Source organism: Eublepharis macularius, chromosome 1 (genome assembly GCF_028583425.1).
Source record: "Eublepharis macularius isolate TG4126 chromosome 1, MPM_Emac_v1.0, whole genome shotgun sequence".
Lineage (NCBI taxonomy): Eukaryota > Metazoa > Chordata > Lepidosauria > Squamata > Eublepharidae > Eublepharis > Eublepharis macularius.
The window spans coordinates 146,666,335-146,680,315 of NC_072790.1; the positions used below are offsets into that span (position 1 = coordinate 146,666,335).

General features: G+C 43.3%; 1 non-coding gene across 1 annotated transcript; it reads left to right on the forward strand.

Moving 5' to 3' along the window:
- The first annotated feature begins 13,490 nt into the window (after positions 1-13,490).
- On the forward strand, positions 13,491-13,597 carry LOC129345896 (U6 spliceosomal RNA). Its single transcript, XR_008598640.1, has one exon. It is a non-coding gene; the product is annotated as a U6 spliceosomal RNA (small nuclear RNA).
- The last annotated feature ends 384 nt before the right edge of the window (positions 13,598-13,981 follow it).

Sequence of the window (13,981 nt, forward strand, 5' to 3'; positions counted from 1 at the left end):
CTCTGGGTGGGGCACTAATCTGTCTAGAAGAGTGGTATATGAGTGCAGTTGTTGTTGTTGTTGTTGTTGTTGTTGTTGTTGTTGTTGTTGTTGTTATCCACTCCTCCTTGCTGTCATCTTGTGAGTTTGATAGGTGATGAGAAACATGTTTGTTTCCTGTTGCTGAATAGCACTTTTAACTTTAGGAAAGAATTTTATTAACTTGGCCTCTAGGTTTTCCTTTCTTTCTCATTTCTTTAGCAAAGAGCATCTTGTGATTTGCCCCTTAGTTCTGCATAACATATAAAAAAGCACTGGATTGCATGACAAACTTTTCACTTACTTCCAGGCATTTGCAAGGATTGGAACAATCACCTACATTTTCTTGGACTGTACCAGCACAAAAGGGCTTTATAATGTATGTATATTAATGTATAGTATACATTGTATAATGATGGGTACAAATCAAGTAAATGTGATTCATCTGTCCTTTGTGCAGATCAGCCCCTACGCAAAAGAATAAGCGAACATAACACACACAATAAAAATCACAACTTTTTAAAAAACAGTGGGAGAGCATTTTAATCTTCCAGAATATTCCATTCCTGACCGAAAAGTGACAGTCCTCAAACAGAGAAACTTCAAGGAAGATTACAATGTGAGATTCTGAAACTGAATTCATTCACAAATTCAAAAAATGCCCTCCACCAGGCTGAATTTCTGCTCTCGATTTCCATAAACCCAGCAGTCCTAGTTAAAAGATATATGTACTTTACCATAATATAACATTTTGTGTGTGACCTGAAGATATATCTCAAGGGACATTTCTCTGCTCCTAAGTTAGCACTCTTGCCTGCCGCATGTTTAGCTTTGCATGGATCCATGGAGACAGGACCTAGTATGCTGCTTCAAAGGAAGCCTTTCTCAGCCAACATATCTGTTTCAGTCTTCGTCTGGCGCAGGGCTGCCATCTAAGCAGTTCTCCTTTGCCACTGGCAGGCTGCAATCCAGCCTCCCTGTCCTCTGTACTGCTCTGCTTGCTGCATCACAAAGCAGGTGGTGGCAATGTGGCATGTACTAAGAAGGAGTTCTGCTACTACTCTTTGCTGATGCAAATTGCAGAACTGCAAAGCACAGGAGCAGAATAATCCAGAGGGAGGACGGAGAGGACAAAATAAGTAAATAAATATTGGAGGATACATCCCCTCCCAAGTTGCCCCCAAACAAGTCCTGTCAGCACATTTGCATTTCTCCCTTCCTTGTCTTTTCTGTCTAGGTCTATCTGTGTAATAAATGTACAAATCCTGAAATTAAGGCTAGATATTAATATTTGACTGTGCAGCTTCCCCCTGTAGAAATTCATGCTAAATCCCCTATTACCATAATGCATAAACATGAGTCAACTTGACAGCCATGTATTTACATGCATTTATCTAGAATTCATAAATGTTTTACCATCAACGCTCTCTCTTAAGTTAAAAATTAAGTGGTTGTATCAAGATCAGCCCATTCTAGAGCAAGAAACTGAAGCAATGGAATTAGTGTGTGTGAGTATTACAGGGAGGGTTAATTAACACTTGAATCTAGGTCAAAAGCACTATATTTAATCTTCCAACTAATAATTTAAATTGCTGAAACCTTATCTGTGGTAAACTAGAATTGTCCCAATGCTGTTGAAATGGAGGCAGGAAGAAATAGTTCCGCATACTATCCCACTGAACAATCAGAACTATATAATTTACTCACAGGTTTTGGTGTAAATAGAGTTCAAGAGAGGTGCTTCCCAATAATCCTGGATGGGTTTGCAATGGATTGGTGTCCGGATCAAGCTGTGGAGCATAATTGAGGAGAGTATTGTGTGTTGCAGCTGGTTCTTCATGACCTTTTGGATTGTTCCTGTGTAATTCATGAACCTTTTTTCACTGTCAGCTTTTGATTTATTATAATGGAGAGAACAATGACAAAGGAACTAAACATTTTGGGGGTGCCACCAAAAATGACATCCCTATATGGACGTTGCCCTGAGCTGGATAGCCATGGCAAGCCCTATATTTTCAGATCTCAGAAGCTCACCTGGCTTGGCTGACTTGGGGGGAAAGGTAGCTGTGAATTTCCTCCATTGTGCAGAGGGTTGGACTAGATGACCCTGAGGTACCTTCCACCTTTATGTTTCTATGATTCTATGAAGCAGGAGAAAAGATGACTTTGTCCTTTTGAAAAGAGAAAAGGAGGCAGTTGGAAGTCTAGACCAGTGGGCTTGACATCTATGAAAGGATTTTAAGGGTCGTGGTGGGAGAATATCTGGGAAAGCCCAGTTTGATTAAAAGCAGGGCTAGCACATGTTAAGGCATAGGCAGGTCATGTCATGCTTAACTAGCCTGCTGGGATCCTTTGAAGATACTCCTGCCATGACAGATAAGGGGAATTTAGTGGATTTAGAATATTTTGATTACCCAGAAGCAACAGACATGATTCTAGGCTGGAGATTAATTACTGACGTTTTTTTCTAAAAAAAAAAGAAACAGGACAGGAGGCAGAGCAGCCAACAGTGTAAAAAACAGGCTTAGAGGAAAAATGGAAGACTAGATGGAAAGAATTAGTTTAAGGAAGAAGCACCATAAGAGAGCCAGTTAAAGGGCCCAACTGCATGTTAGAGGGGAACTCTGTGACTCAATATGTTCTTTATTGTTAAAATGTGGGAGGGGATTGCACTGGGGCTACCATGCTGGGGGAGGGTTTTCTTATGCACCATTTTCCCAAAAGAAATCACATGTACCTCAAAACAGTGGCGAGACCTAGAAGGGAAACAGATGGGTGTCTGTATAGTATTTGCCTTTTTTCTCTACTTTAGCTTTGGGATGGGTGAGGCATCTCTATGGGGAAATGACATGGGTGGAAAGGGTGAAGTCTTCCTTCTCTTAGTGCCATGGTCCCGACTCCCAACCCAAATCACCCACGTGTGTGTGTGTGTGTTGCACCATTACATCTGCCCAAATTGTTTCTCAGTTCTGCTAAAAATTGTTGTCACTATAGGTGGGCCTAACTGGCTTCATGTCTTCAGGACTTTACCACGGTATATAAGATTCGGCATGCCTGTAGCTCATATTAAGGGAGCTAACTCTCTTTGTGCCGGTGGGTAATCTCTCAGGACATGCATTTTGGATTTTATCTGCTTAAATAGCCTCCACTGTGAAAAGATTTTCTACAGCATGCAAATCTTTCCAGTGCTGTTCTCCCTCTCTCCAGCCCTGCCTTCCTCAGCTGAAATATTTTTAATGTAGGCTGATGCTTGCATCTTCTGACAGGTGTCATGCTTATCAGATTTGCTTGTGATGCACTTGAATATCAGACACCCAAATGTTACTCACCCTTTTGCCTTGTCGTAGCTCTTTGTTTATGCTCCAGCTACCTTAATTGTCAGACAGGAGGACCATTAGACTGCAATTTTCTGTTTGAGGGGGAATGAAAAGGCTAATTTTCTCCCAAAAGCCATCATTATCTTCCTTAGACCTACAGGAAAAACTCTGTAAAGCGTAATTATCATTCATTTTCAGATGATTTTGCCTGAATGCTCTCCTCATTCTTCACAATATCTTTCTCCTGAATCGGACTTAACAGAAGCAATAATAGAGGAATAAGAGAGGGCATAACTTGCTTTAAAGTGTATTATTTGGAGCAACAATCAAGGTACCAAGACAGTATGGGACATACAGAGTGTTGCAACCAGGAAGGATTTCGATTTAGAGTGGCCTCAAAACTGGTGATGTTTTGTTCTCCTTTCTCCCAAACAGGGTGAAGTTCAGAGCAGCCTTTGCAGAACTGGTGGAAAGAGTATGGAAGTTCCATAATGGAACAGCTATATTTACACATCTTCATTCGAACTGTAAATCTGCTCAGCAAAATAGGGTGCTTGAGCTGAATTTCTCATCTGTAAATTGTCTCTTCACATGTTAACATTTTGTTTCCAAATTAATAGATTTTTTTTTAGTCTACAACCCACTGGAACGGAAAAGGCATGGATGGTGCAGAAATAATACTTGTTACATCACGTAACTATTCTCATACAAAGCAAATAGCACTTAGAGTGTTCACATACAGCACCCATATGTATACGTCTCTGGTCCATTTGTCTGCCTTACAAAATCGTTGGTAGGGACTACTGAGTGAATATACACAAAGAACTGTGGGCATCATGTAAAAGTGTTTTAAAATACTAATGGCAGGTTTCTTACAGAGCCACAATGTCAACATCTAGTGAAGTTTGGCAATGCTCTCATCACACACAGAGTACCATGTATGAGGTGGAGCTTGTATGTGTATCTTTCACCCAGGCAAAAAAAGAAGTAGATGGCACGAGTGGGCAAGATATGTACCTGTGGGTCTCACTTCATGTGCTATGCTCTGCATATGATGGGGGCAGGAACAAACATGAGCCTGCTTTACCTGATAAGAGGAAGCCCACAGGAAAAGGAATCATTAAAGAAAAATACATAGGCTGCATACAGCAGGCAGTACAGGGCTAAAGAAACCAATGGTTTGCCTCAGCATGGAGCAATTAAGAAATAGTGGTCTGCCCCAGAGAGTTCATGGCTAATGTGAGGACTTCAGCCTGTAAGCTATAAACTTACACTTCATTTCACCAGTTTCTCCCCAGTAATCTAATGACCACTGATACTTCTGAAGGGAGAGGTGGCCCTTTTAGCACTAGTATCAGTCTTTTTGCCTGAATTTGTCACTATAATATGATCATAAATCTCTGAGGAATCAGAGTACAAAATCCATGGCTTGACATTGACATGCTTCTGATTAATCACATTGTCCAGCGCCAAGGCCGGCCTTAGAGGAACGTCCAAGGATGCATCCCTTGGAGCCCCAAGGAGCGAACCCACCGGCCCCTCCTGCCAGCATTGCAAGCTCCTACTTGACAGCAGCAGGGGGCATAGGGAGGCTGGGCACTGGGGAGGTGCAAGCAGAAATGACAAAGCTAAGTTGCAGCCCCAGGAACCTTGGAGATGATAGGCCCACAGCGGCAGCACCCAAGATGTCTCCCGACACCGGCAGGGACTGGACAAGTGGCCACCCAGCCCAGGAACTGGCAGCCCTGACAGGCAGGCATAGCAATCTGCCAGCAAGGAGGGGAGAATCAGCAGAGGCCAAGGGCCATCCTGATGAGCTCCAGCTGGGGCTGGGGCAGGCTCCTGCCAGGTGTGGCTACCTAGGGCAGTCTGTGCCACAGCACAGTTTCTACGGGGCAGGAGTGGGAATTGTTGAGGGAATAAAACCAAGGAGTCCAGAACAAGCCAGGGAGGAGAGGACAGTGGCTGGTAAGGGTAGTCAAAGCCAGAGTCTATCCAAGAGAGGACAGGGGAGCCCTGGGTGATGCTATAATCCACCCTGCTCTTTTTCTGAGGCTTGTGACATCCCTTGCAGGCCCACGATGAGAAGGCGACCATGACAGCTGATGGCACAGGAGAGGCAGTGACAGCAGCTGGGCCTCACACACATTGAAGCCAACTGCAAACCTCCTGCTGACCTCAGTGGATCTGGAACTGATCTGGTTGAAGCTTATGTTAGAGAAGATGACATGATAAACCTTGTGGCTTTCCCAGAATACTCTCACATCTGACTTTTGTAAAGCTCTGTTCACAAACACAGCCAAGACAAATTTACATAGCTGTAGCATGATGCAGACAGCCTTTAATTTATGAGCTTACTTTTTTTTTTGCTTGTTTTGCAAAAGCAAGGAAGCAAAAGCCTAATGTCACTGCACACATCTAACAAATACAGAGGTTCCTTCCAAAGATGCAACTGTGTTTATTGGTACAAGGCAGGCATAAAAAGTGACACAGAGACCAACTATTGCTTAATTACTTTGCTGGGTACTTTTTCCTTAGCACAGCCTCTCTGCAACTTTTCCGCTCATCCACTTTAGCCAGCCAAGTAAAACCAGAATGAAGACAGCCATGAAGACACCTCCTTGTTTATTTATCAACTAGCTTCAAAGAACAGGGCTTTCCTGCATGCTCAACTTAACAGCAGGTTTTCTGGGTATTCAGCCTGAGAGGATCAGATCCCTTCTGGGCTTCTGTAATTATGCACTTGAGGGAGAAGAACTGAAGTGGTGTCTGGTTTTTAATTTCTGCACTTAAAAAAAGGCCCTGTTTCTGCTGCAGGCTTTCTAGGGGTTGAAGACTATGCCAGTGGTTTTGTCAGAGTGGTTTTTTGGTTTTGCTTTTTTGTGCTTGTAATGTTTGGAGGTTAGAGGGGATTGTGGCTAACTTGTACCTCACCCTGTACTTGTCCATCAATGACTAGACGGTGTTATTTGAGCTCCAAGTTTAACAAAATTTCTGTGTGTTCATTGGCTGAGGCAACTCCAGGCATCTTTGTCCTTTGCCTGTTGGTACTTCAAGAACTAGTGGAAGGAGATGGGCGGGGGGAAGATTACATACCAGCATCATTCTGGAATTATGTCTGTGTCTCGCCAGTGTGTTATACATCACTTCTGGCAAAACCCAAAAGTGATCATATGGATGCTCTAGAATCTACCGAAAACCCATGGTTTTACCATAAAATGTTTGAGAATTCTAGAGCATCTAAAGATATCACTTCCAGTTTTTAATGTAAGTAACATCAGTTTACTGCCTAATTGACATCAGTATGCTCAACTGGGAGTACCAGCCCCCTCCTGCATAGGCAGCAAGTTAATGCTCTTTGGGATCCAGTTCCCCCTGGCAGTTTGTTAGATGAGCTGTTGAGGGACTGGTATGACCATCGCTCAGACGCCATCGATGAAATCGCCCTTCCATCACCCTCTCTGTTCTCATGCCAGACTAGCCCCCTGGTATATGGAGGAGCTACGACTGATGAAGTGGGAACTGAGACAGCTTGAGTGAGTGTGGTGGTGGAATTGGGACAAAAAGGCGAGATCATCTTATAGAGCATTTATGAAAGCCTATGAGATGGCAGTGAAGAGGAATTACTACTAAGGATGTGCACTTCGGGTTTCAGAATCCTGAAGCACACCCGGATCAACCCCGATTCGAGTTGCAGAGCTTCCCAAAGTGCTTTGGGTTGCTTTGGGAAGCTCTGTGAAGCCTTTTCCCCTTGCTGCAGCAAGAGGAAAAAAGCTTTAAAGAGCTCTCTTCATGCGACTTTCTTGTGATGGGAGGGGGAAGAGGGGAGTGAGAGAGGCAGGAGAGGGAATGGGGAGAGGGGGGTGATCAGGGAAGGGAGATTGGCTGAGAGGAAGAGCCAGTCGCTGCAGCAGCAAGCAGCTCTTCCCTTCCCGATTGGGGGATTCTCTGGGAGGACAGTGTTTTTTTAAAAAAATTGTTTCAAGGTGGGACTGTGATTTGAATATGCTATTAATGCTGTTCCCAGAAATCCAAGATATAAAATTAAAAACAATATTTTGGTGTGTTTTTGGTTCTGTTTTTGGAGTGTTTTTGATTCTCTGGTGTGATGGTGGGGGTTGATTTAATCTAGAACTGTACATTGTGATTTAACAGTGATGTGATATTTTTAATTTATTGCTGTTACCAAGAAATAAATTTTTAAAATTGATTTCTTGTGTGTGTGTGAATCTCTGTTGCAATGGTTGGCCCCATAGGGAAGCATGGAGAGTGGCTGGCCAGCCAGCTCTGGGGGTGCTGGGGAATTTGGGGGAGTTTGTCTTTGGTTTTGTTGGGTTGTTGGGGGGGTTATTGAGGGGTTTCTGCCTGTGGCCATGGATGCTACATTCCATGTGTTTCTGTTGTGGGAGTCTGGATTTTCCCACAATAGAAAGTTGGGGTGGCTGGGGTGGTGGTCAACCTTCTTTGGGGAACCATTACATGGCCCCTCGAAATCCAATCTCCCTGATGCTTGGGTGATCTCCAGAGGGCAGGTGGGAGTAAGTCCCCTGCAAGTGTGGTGCATTTTGCTTGCAAAATGCCATCCCCAGCCTCCTAGAACAGCCCACTAGTTTTCAACACATGGTTCAGATTGGTTTGGGTTGAATTCAATGGATGATTCACTGGAGGGACATTGATCCCCTTTCATCATTTTGGCTGTACTGAGGGAGGTTGTTCATTAGTTAACTTCTAGTTGCTCACTCACTCGCTTCATATGGTTTTGTGCAGGGCTTTTTTTCTGGGAAAAGAGGTGGAACTCAGTGGGTTGCCTTTGGAGAAAATGGTCGCATGGCTGGTGGCCCTGCCCCCTGATCTCCAGACAGAGGGGAGTTTAGATTGCCCTCCATGCCACTCAGCATAACCAGGCAGAGTTAGTTGGGATAGACACACTACATCATTTTCTTCTAACCATGTCTCTGTTCTGCAAGCCAGATCAATTTCCTCTTTCTGTAACATCCTGGAGAGTCATGTAGTTTTGTGCCTCACTGATCTGTTATAGAAAAAAGGTGAGGAAAAGAGGGGCCTTGCATTGTCACCTCCCTGGATGCTACAGAAATTAGACAGGCAGAGAGAATTCTTGCCAGATACTGGGCATCTTTGAAAAATCTCACCCCCCCCGTCTCTCCCATGTCCACTGAAATAGCCCATACATCAAACATCCTGCTGTGAGCCACAGGCCAGGAGCCCACAGCCCTTGTGTTCTCACCCTTCATAGGCACCAGGTTGTTCATTAGTCCACTTCTAGTTGCTCACTCACTTGCTTCATATGGTTTTGTTGTGTATTTTTAATCAAATTTTTCTTATTGTGATTCTCTTGTGTGAAGTTAGTCCTCAAAGGGAATAATGTGGCTGGGGGACCTTCTTGGGGGGGGGCATAACATACCCCCCCAAGTCCAATCTCCCTGAAACTTGGGTGTCCATGGGGGGAGAGTTGGGAGAGGGTCTCCTGCAGGTTTGGTGCATTTTGCTTGCAAATGCCACCCCCAGCCTTCTGGGAACCTTCCTCCCGATTTTTCCCATAGGAAACAATGGAGATAGGCGGTGGCTGGGGGGACCTTCTTTGGGGGGAGGCATAACATGCCCCCCTGAAGTCCAATATCCCTGAAACTTGGGTGTCCATGAGAGGAGGGTTGGGAGAGGGTCCTCTGCAAATTTGGTGTTATTAGGGAAGAAAATGACCCCCCCCAAGCCCCCAGATAGCCGGGATCAGCTTGCCGCTTTGGGTTTCGGGTTTACCTGAATTTTTTACTTGCTCTGGGTAAACCAGAAGCAGAAAACCTGAATCTTTTGGGGGTGCACATCCCTAATTACTACACTACCTCCATAGCATCTGCAGGCTCATGCCTGGCAAAATTGTTTCAAGTAGTTCGGTCCTTGGTCTCCCTTTCACAGAGAGACCGCCAAATTAAAAATTCAGCTATTAGCTGTGAGGCCCTTGGGAGCTTTTTTGCAGATAAAATCTTGCCCCTTCGCTGCGACCTGCCAGCCATGATTAACATAGTAAGGGATCTAGAGACCGCTTGGCTGTCTCCTAGTCCAATATTAGATTACTTCAGTCTGGTCTCCCAGGAAGAGGTTGACAGGACCCTGTGGCTGGTGAGGCCCACTATGCGCTCCATGGACATAGTGGCTGGAAAAAGCCAGTGTGGATGGGCTGAGGGGCCCACTGGAGGCAATTATTAATCTATCATTGAGCTTCGGGGGTTTTCCTGAGGCATTAAAGGAAGCCAAAGTGAGGACTCTTCTGAAAAAAACATTCTTGAACCTCACCAACCCGTCCAGTTACTGCCCAGTTTCGATCCTCCATTTCTGGGTAAGGTGATTGAGCAGGCAGTGGTGGAACAGCTGCAAGTTTTCCTGGAAGATGCTTTGATCCTGGACCCATTCCAGTCTGGCTTCTGTCCAGGCCACAGGGTGGAGACAGTGCTGGTCGCCTCACGGAGAATCACTCCCACTGTTCTTCCCCTGGTGGAGAATCGCATGGAGTGGTTGTTCTTTGTAAGACTACACTAACCAGGGAACCTTGTGGGACCTGACACATGAAGAACATGTGTCAGGTGTCTCGTGTAGTTTGGCTGTCAGAGAGCAAATGATACCAACTAATTACACTGGGGTCACAGCAGTGTCAATGGTGCACTAAGGCTACAAGGTTTAGGATTGGGTTGTTAAATACCTAATTTTTGTGAGATTTTTAAAAATTCCATTATTCTTAATTTTGATTTTAATATGCAAAGTGAAACTTTGGGAGGATTTTTCTCATTTTTTAATTCTGTTCAAATGCATGCATATGAATACAATGGAATCTCTATTTTAAAAGAACACAAAATACCCTTAAGTAAACAATACACCTAAAGAATGTACGTGTATGATTTAGATTATACACAATATACGCAACAAGGACTTGTTTTAACCTGCCATCCAATCATCTACATCTATAAACAAATAAACAGGAAGTAAACACTACCACCATGAATAGAGGGATGGGCAGAATTAACATTGTTGCTCCAGAGCAACAAAATGACTCTCTGTATTTCATGTGGTTTTTATTTTCCTTGTAACTGACATTAATCATGTAATTTTGTTTGGTCAGTGTGAAAGGCCATATTTAAAAAAAGAAAGGTGGTGTGATTAGCAGATACTCTTGGTTTCACAGTCAAACACCACCTTTACCAAGAATGTAAGGTGGGAGACTGAGAAAGTCATAATCACAATCTGCCAGTTTCAATTTCACCAAACGGTAAAACAGAATATGAGACAATAATGAATTAAACCACAAACTTCTAAGGCTTTCTTCCAACTATGCTGCCTGTGCAGCATCAACACACAACATATTAAACTGACATTATGGCAAGCTGTTTACATCACAATACCAAAATATTCATTAATTGAAAATTGCCTGAACTTTCCATGTATAATTTTGTGTTAGGTGTCAGATGTTTTCCAGAGTTCACAGCTTAGAGGTGGCATTAAACGATACATGGCAACACAACCACAGTTGCTGTGTTCTCTTTCACAGATCTTAGAATCCAGGTCATCAAGGAAAATAGTTTCCATTGTTACCATGGAAATGCAGTCAAGGTATTGGCTTTCCTGAAGACAAGGGCATTCTATGAAGACTATGATAGCTTTCCTGAGTTAATGGCTCATTATACAACAGATTCCTCACTTCCTTTTCGCTTTGATGAAACTAAAATCATGTGTACCAAATGTTCATTTGTTTTGGCACTTGGGCCTTTTTGGCCATCACATCACTGCAATTCATCTGTACATTCTGATAGAGAGAAAATTGTGGATTTATCCATGTCCTAACAAGGTGAGGTGAAATTAGAAACTCAGTTTCAGTCAAATAGGCCTCACCCCAGATTATAAATGTAGTAGCCTATGGTACCATAGAATAATATGTTGGCAGAACTGGGCTAAATACATCAACTGTTTGACTCCTTATATCCCTGTTGAGTAACACTCAGGGCTTTTTTTCAGTGAGAACACAGTGGGACGGAGTTCCGACACCTCTTGAAAATGGTCACATGGCCGGTGGCCCCGCCCCCTGATCTCCAGACAGAGGGAAGTTTAGGGGTGGGGCCACCAGGCATGTGACCATTTTCGCCAAGGCAATTTAAACTTTAAAAAACTCCGCCCTTGTTCCTGCTGACCCAAAGTGATGTCATTGTGTGGTCCTGAGTTCCACCACTGAGTTCCACCACCTCTTTTCCCAGAAAAAAAGCCCTGGTAACACTAAGAGAATGAACCAGAAGGTTTAAATGGAATCTAATTTTATTTTGTAAGTTGCAGCAGGAGAGAGAAATGCTTGGCATCTCATTTGGGGGACCTGGGATATATTTCTGCTGAAAAGGATTTCTTTGTTGCAGGAGAGATGGCATTTGGTGACATTAAACTGTGGTGTGTGTGTGTGTGCATGCATGCATGTGTGTAAATCGCAGATCCGGAGGCAAGTATCAAGCCTAGGAGGAAGAGACCCTGTATCATGCTAACAAATATTTGACAAACATAGATCAGAGATTAATATTTCAATGCTCATTTTCATAGCTCATGAGATAGTCTGTCAGAAAATGAATTTTAAGAGGCTGGGATGACAGGACTTAAATATATGAAAAAGACACAAAGACCAGTGTTTTCTTAAGAGTACAGGAAAGAATCAGCCTGAGACAGAACAATAACATTACAATCCTATGTGTGCTTACTTGGAAGCAAAAGACGCCCCCCCCCCAATTAGTAGATCGGGCTGCAGGTGTTTGCGGTGTGAAGTAGCTAGAATAGGATATAGTGATTTCCCTCTCGAGTGCCAGATCACTCAAATCAGCCAGATGTGAAAAAACATAACTCTAGGTGTGTAACATACATAATAACATACTCTTAACTTCACTATGTGGACAATAATATACGCTCTGCTATACATTCTGGAGCAGTCCTAGCCACCTGAACTCTTTAACAAGTCAGTAAGGGTCAATTGAATCCCATTGAGAGTGGGAGCACCATGTCCTCATGATCTCTGTTTTCCCAAGCAGCATCACTTCCATCTTGTCTGGGTTCAGTTTAAATTTGTTCACTTTCAGCCGACAGACCACAGCTGTCAGGCAGCGACTCAAGACTTCTGCATCACCAGGGGATTTGGATAGCCACATACAGAGCTGGATGTCATCTGCATATTGATGACCTCCAATTCCAAAGCTATAAATGATTTCTCCTACGAGAAGATTGTGGAAACCTGCAAAATAATTCCCACTCTGAAAATAGTTGGTCTCCAACTACAACCCTTTGAGTCCATTCCATGAGGAATGATTTAAACCAGTCAAAGGCTTATCCCTGATACCTACTTCTGCCTCCAAATGCCTCAACAAGATGGCATGGTCTACAATAGGAAAGCTGCAAACAGATCTAGGAGGAGCAATGAAGAAGAATGGCCTTTTATTAACAATCAGATGGTTAAACTGTAGAGACAAATCTTTGAAAATGCCATGAATAAACACAAGCAAAATGCAGTGATATTGTAATTTACGTCATTACTTATTGCTGACATTGAAATATGTAGGAAATTTGTTTTTAATTTTGACATGAGTACAATATATTCCAAAATCACTGAATCCCCAAAGCGTCTTTTCGAAAATTGTCCTTTTATTTATTTACACACTTACCTTCATTTATACTTTGCCTTTCTCTCTGACATTCAAGGCAGATTATTTATTTGCTTTATTTAGAATGTACCATTTTCTCTGAGTCTCAAAATGGATTGTAAAATATGAAAACAATACAGTCTGGCAGCACAAGACATACAATAAATAACACAACAAGGCTAGCATTACAAAATTAGGAAACAAATGGCAAACAGAAAAGTCTAAGATGACATACTATAAACAATGTAGATAATGGATTACAAAAGCAGAAGTCAAGGCAACACCACCAAGATAATGCAACTAACAGTGCCACAGGCTACAATCCTAATCCCTCTATAAAACCGTCTTCCTGAACCATTCCATTATGTTACAGCCTGATTTCCTTGATAAAAACGCCCTTTTGAACATTTCTGTTTTGCACATTCTGCAGAGTGAGAGAAACACGGGCGTTTTCCTGACATCCTCAGGCAGGCCATTCTACAAGATGCTCCCTTTGGCAGCACATATACTAACATTGGGATGATACAGAGAAGCTTAGCATGGTCCCTGCACAAAGATAACATTCAAATTTATGAAGTGTTCCATATTTGGTCTATGGCCATGCCACGTTGAATGCCCCTGATCTCGAAAGCTAAGCAGGGTTGGGACTGGTTTGTACTTGGATGGAAGGCTGTAGAATTAGAAAATAAAAATTGAGGGACCTGCAAAGATCGGTGAATGGTACCTCATTTCCCTCTCCCCCACAATTTCCTCTTTCCTTTCTCTGAAATCCCCCATAGCCTTTCCCCTTTTCCTGCCTCTTTCTGTCCTTCCTACCTACCGCCCAACTTACCTTCGCCTTCCAACCACCTATGCATTAAGTTTTTCCTTCTTCCCTACCCCTGGCAACCTCTTCCTAGGAAAAGTCTGACTGAGCTGTTCAGTGCCAAATGCCAGGTTGGGCCTGGTTGTTTGGTGAGCAGCCCTCAAGGACTC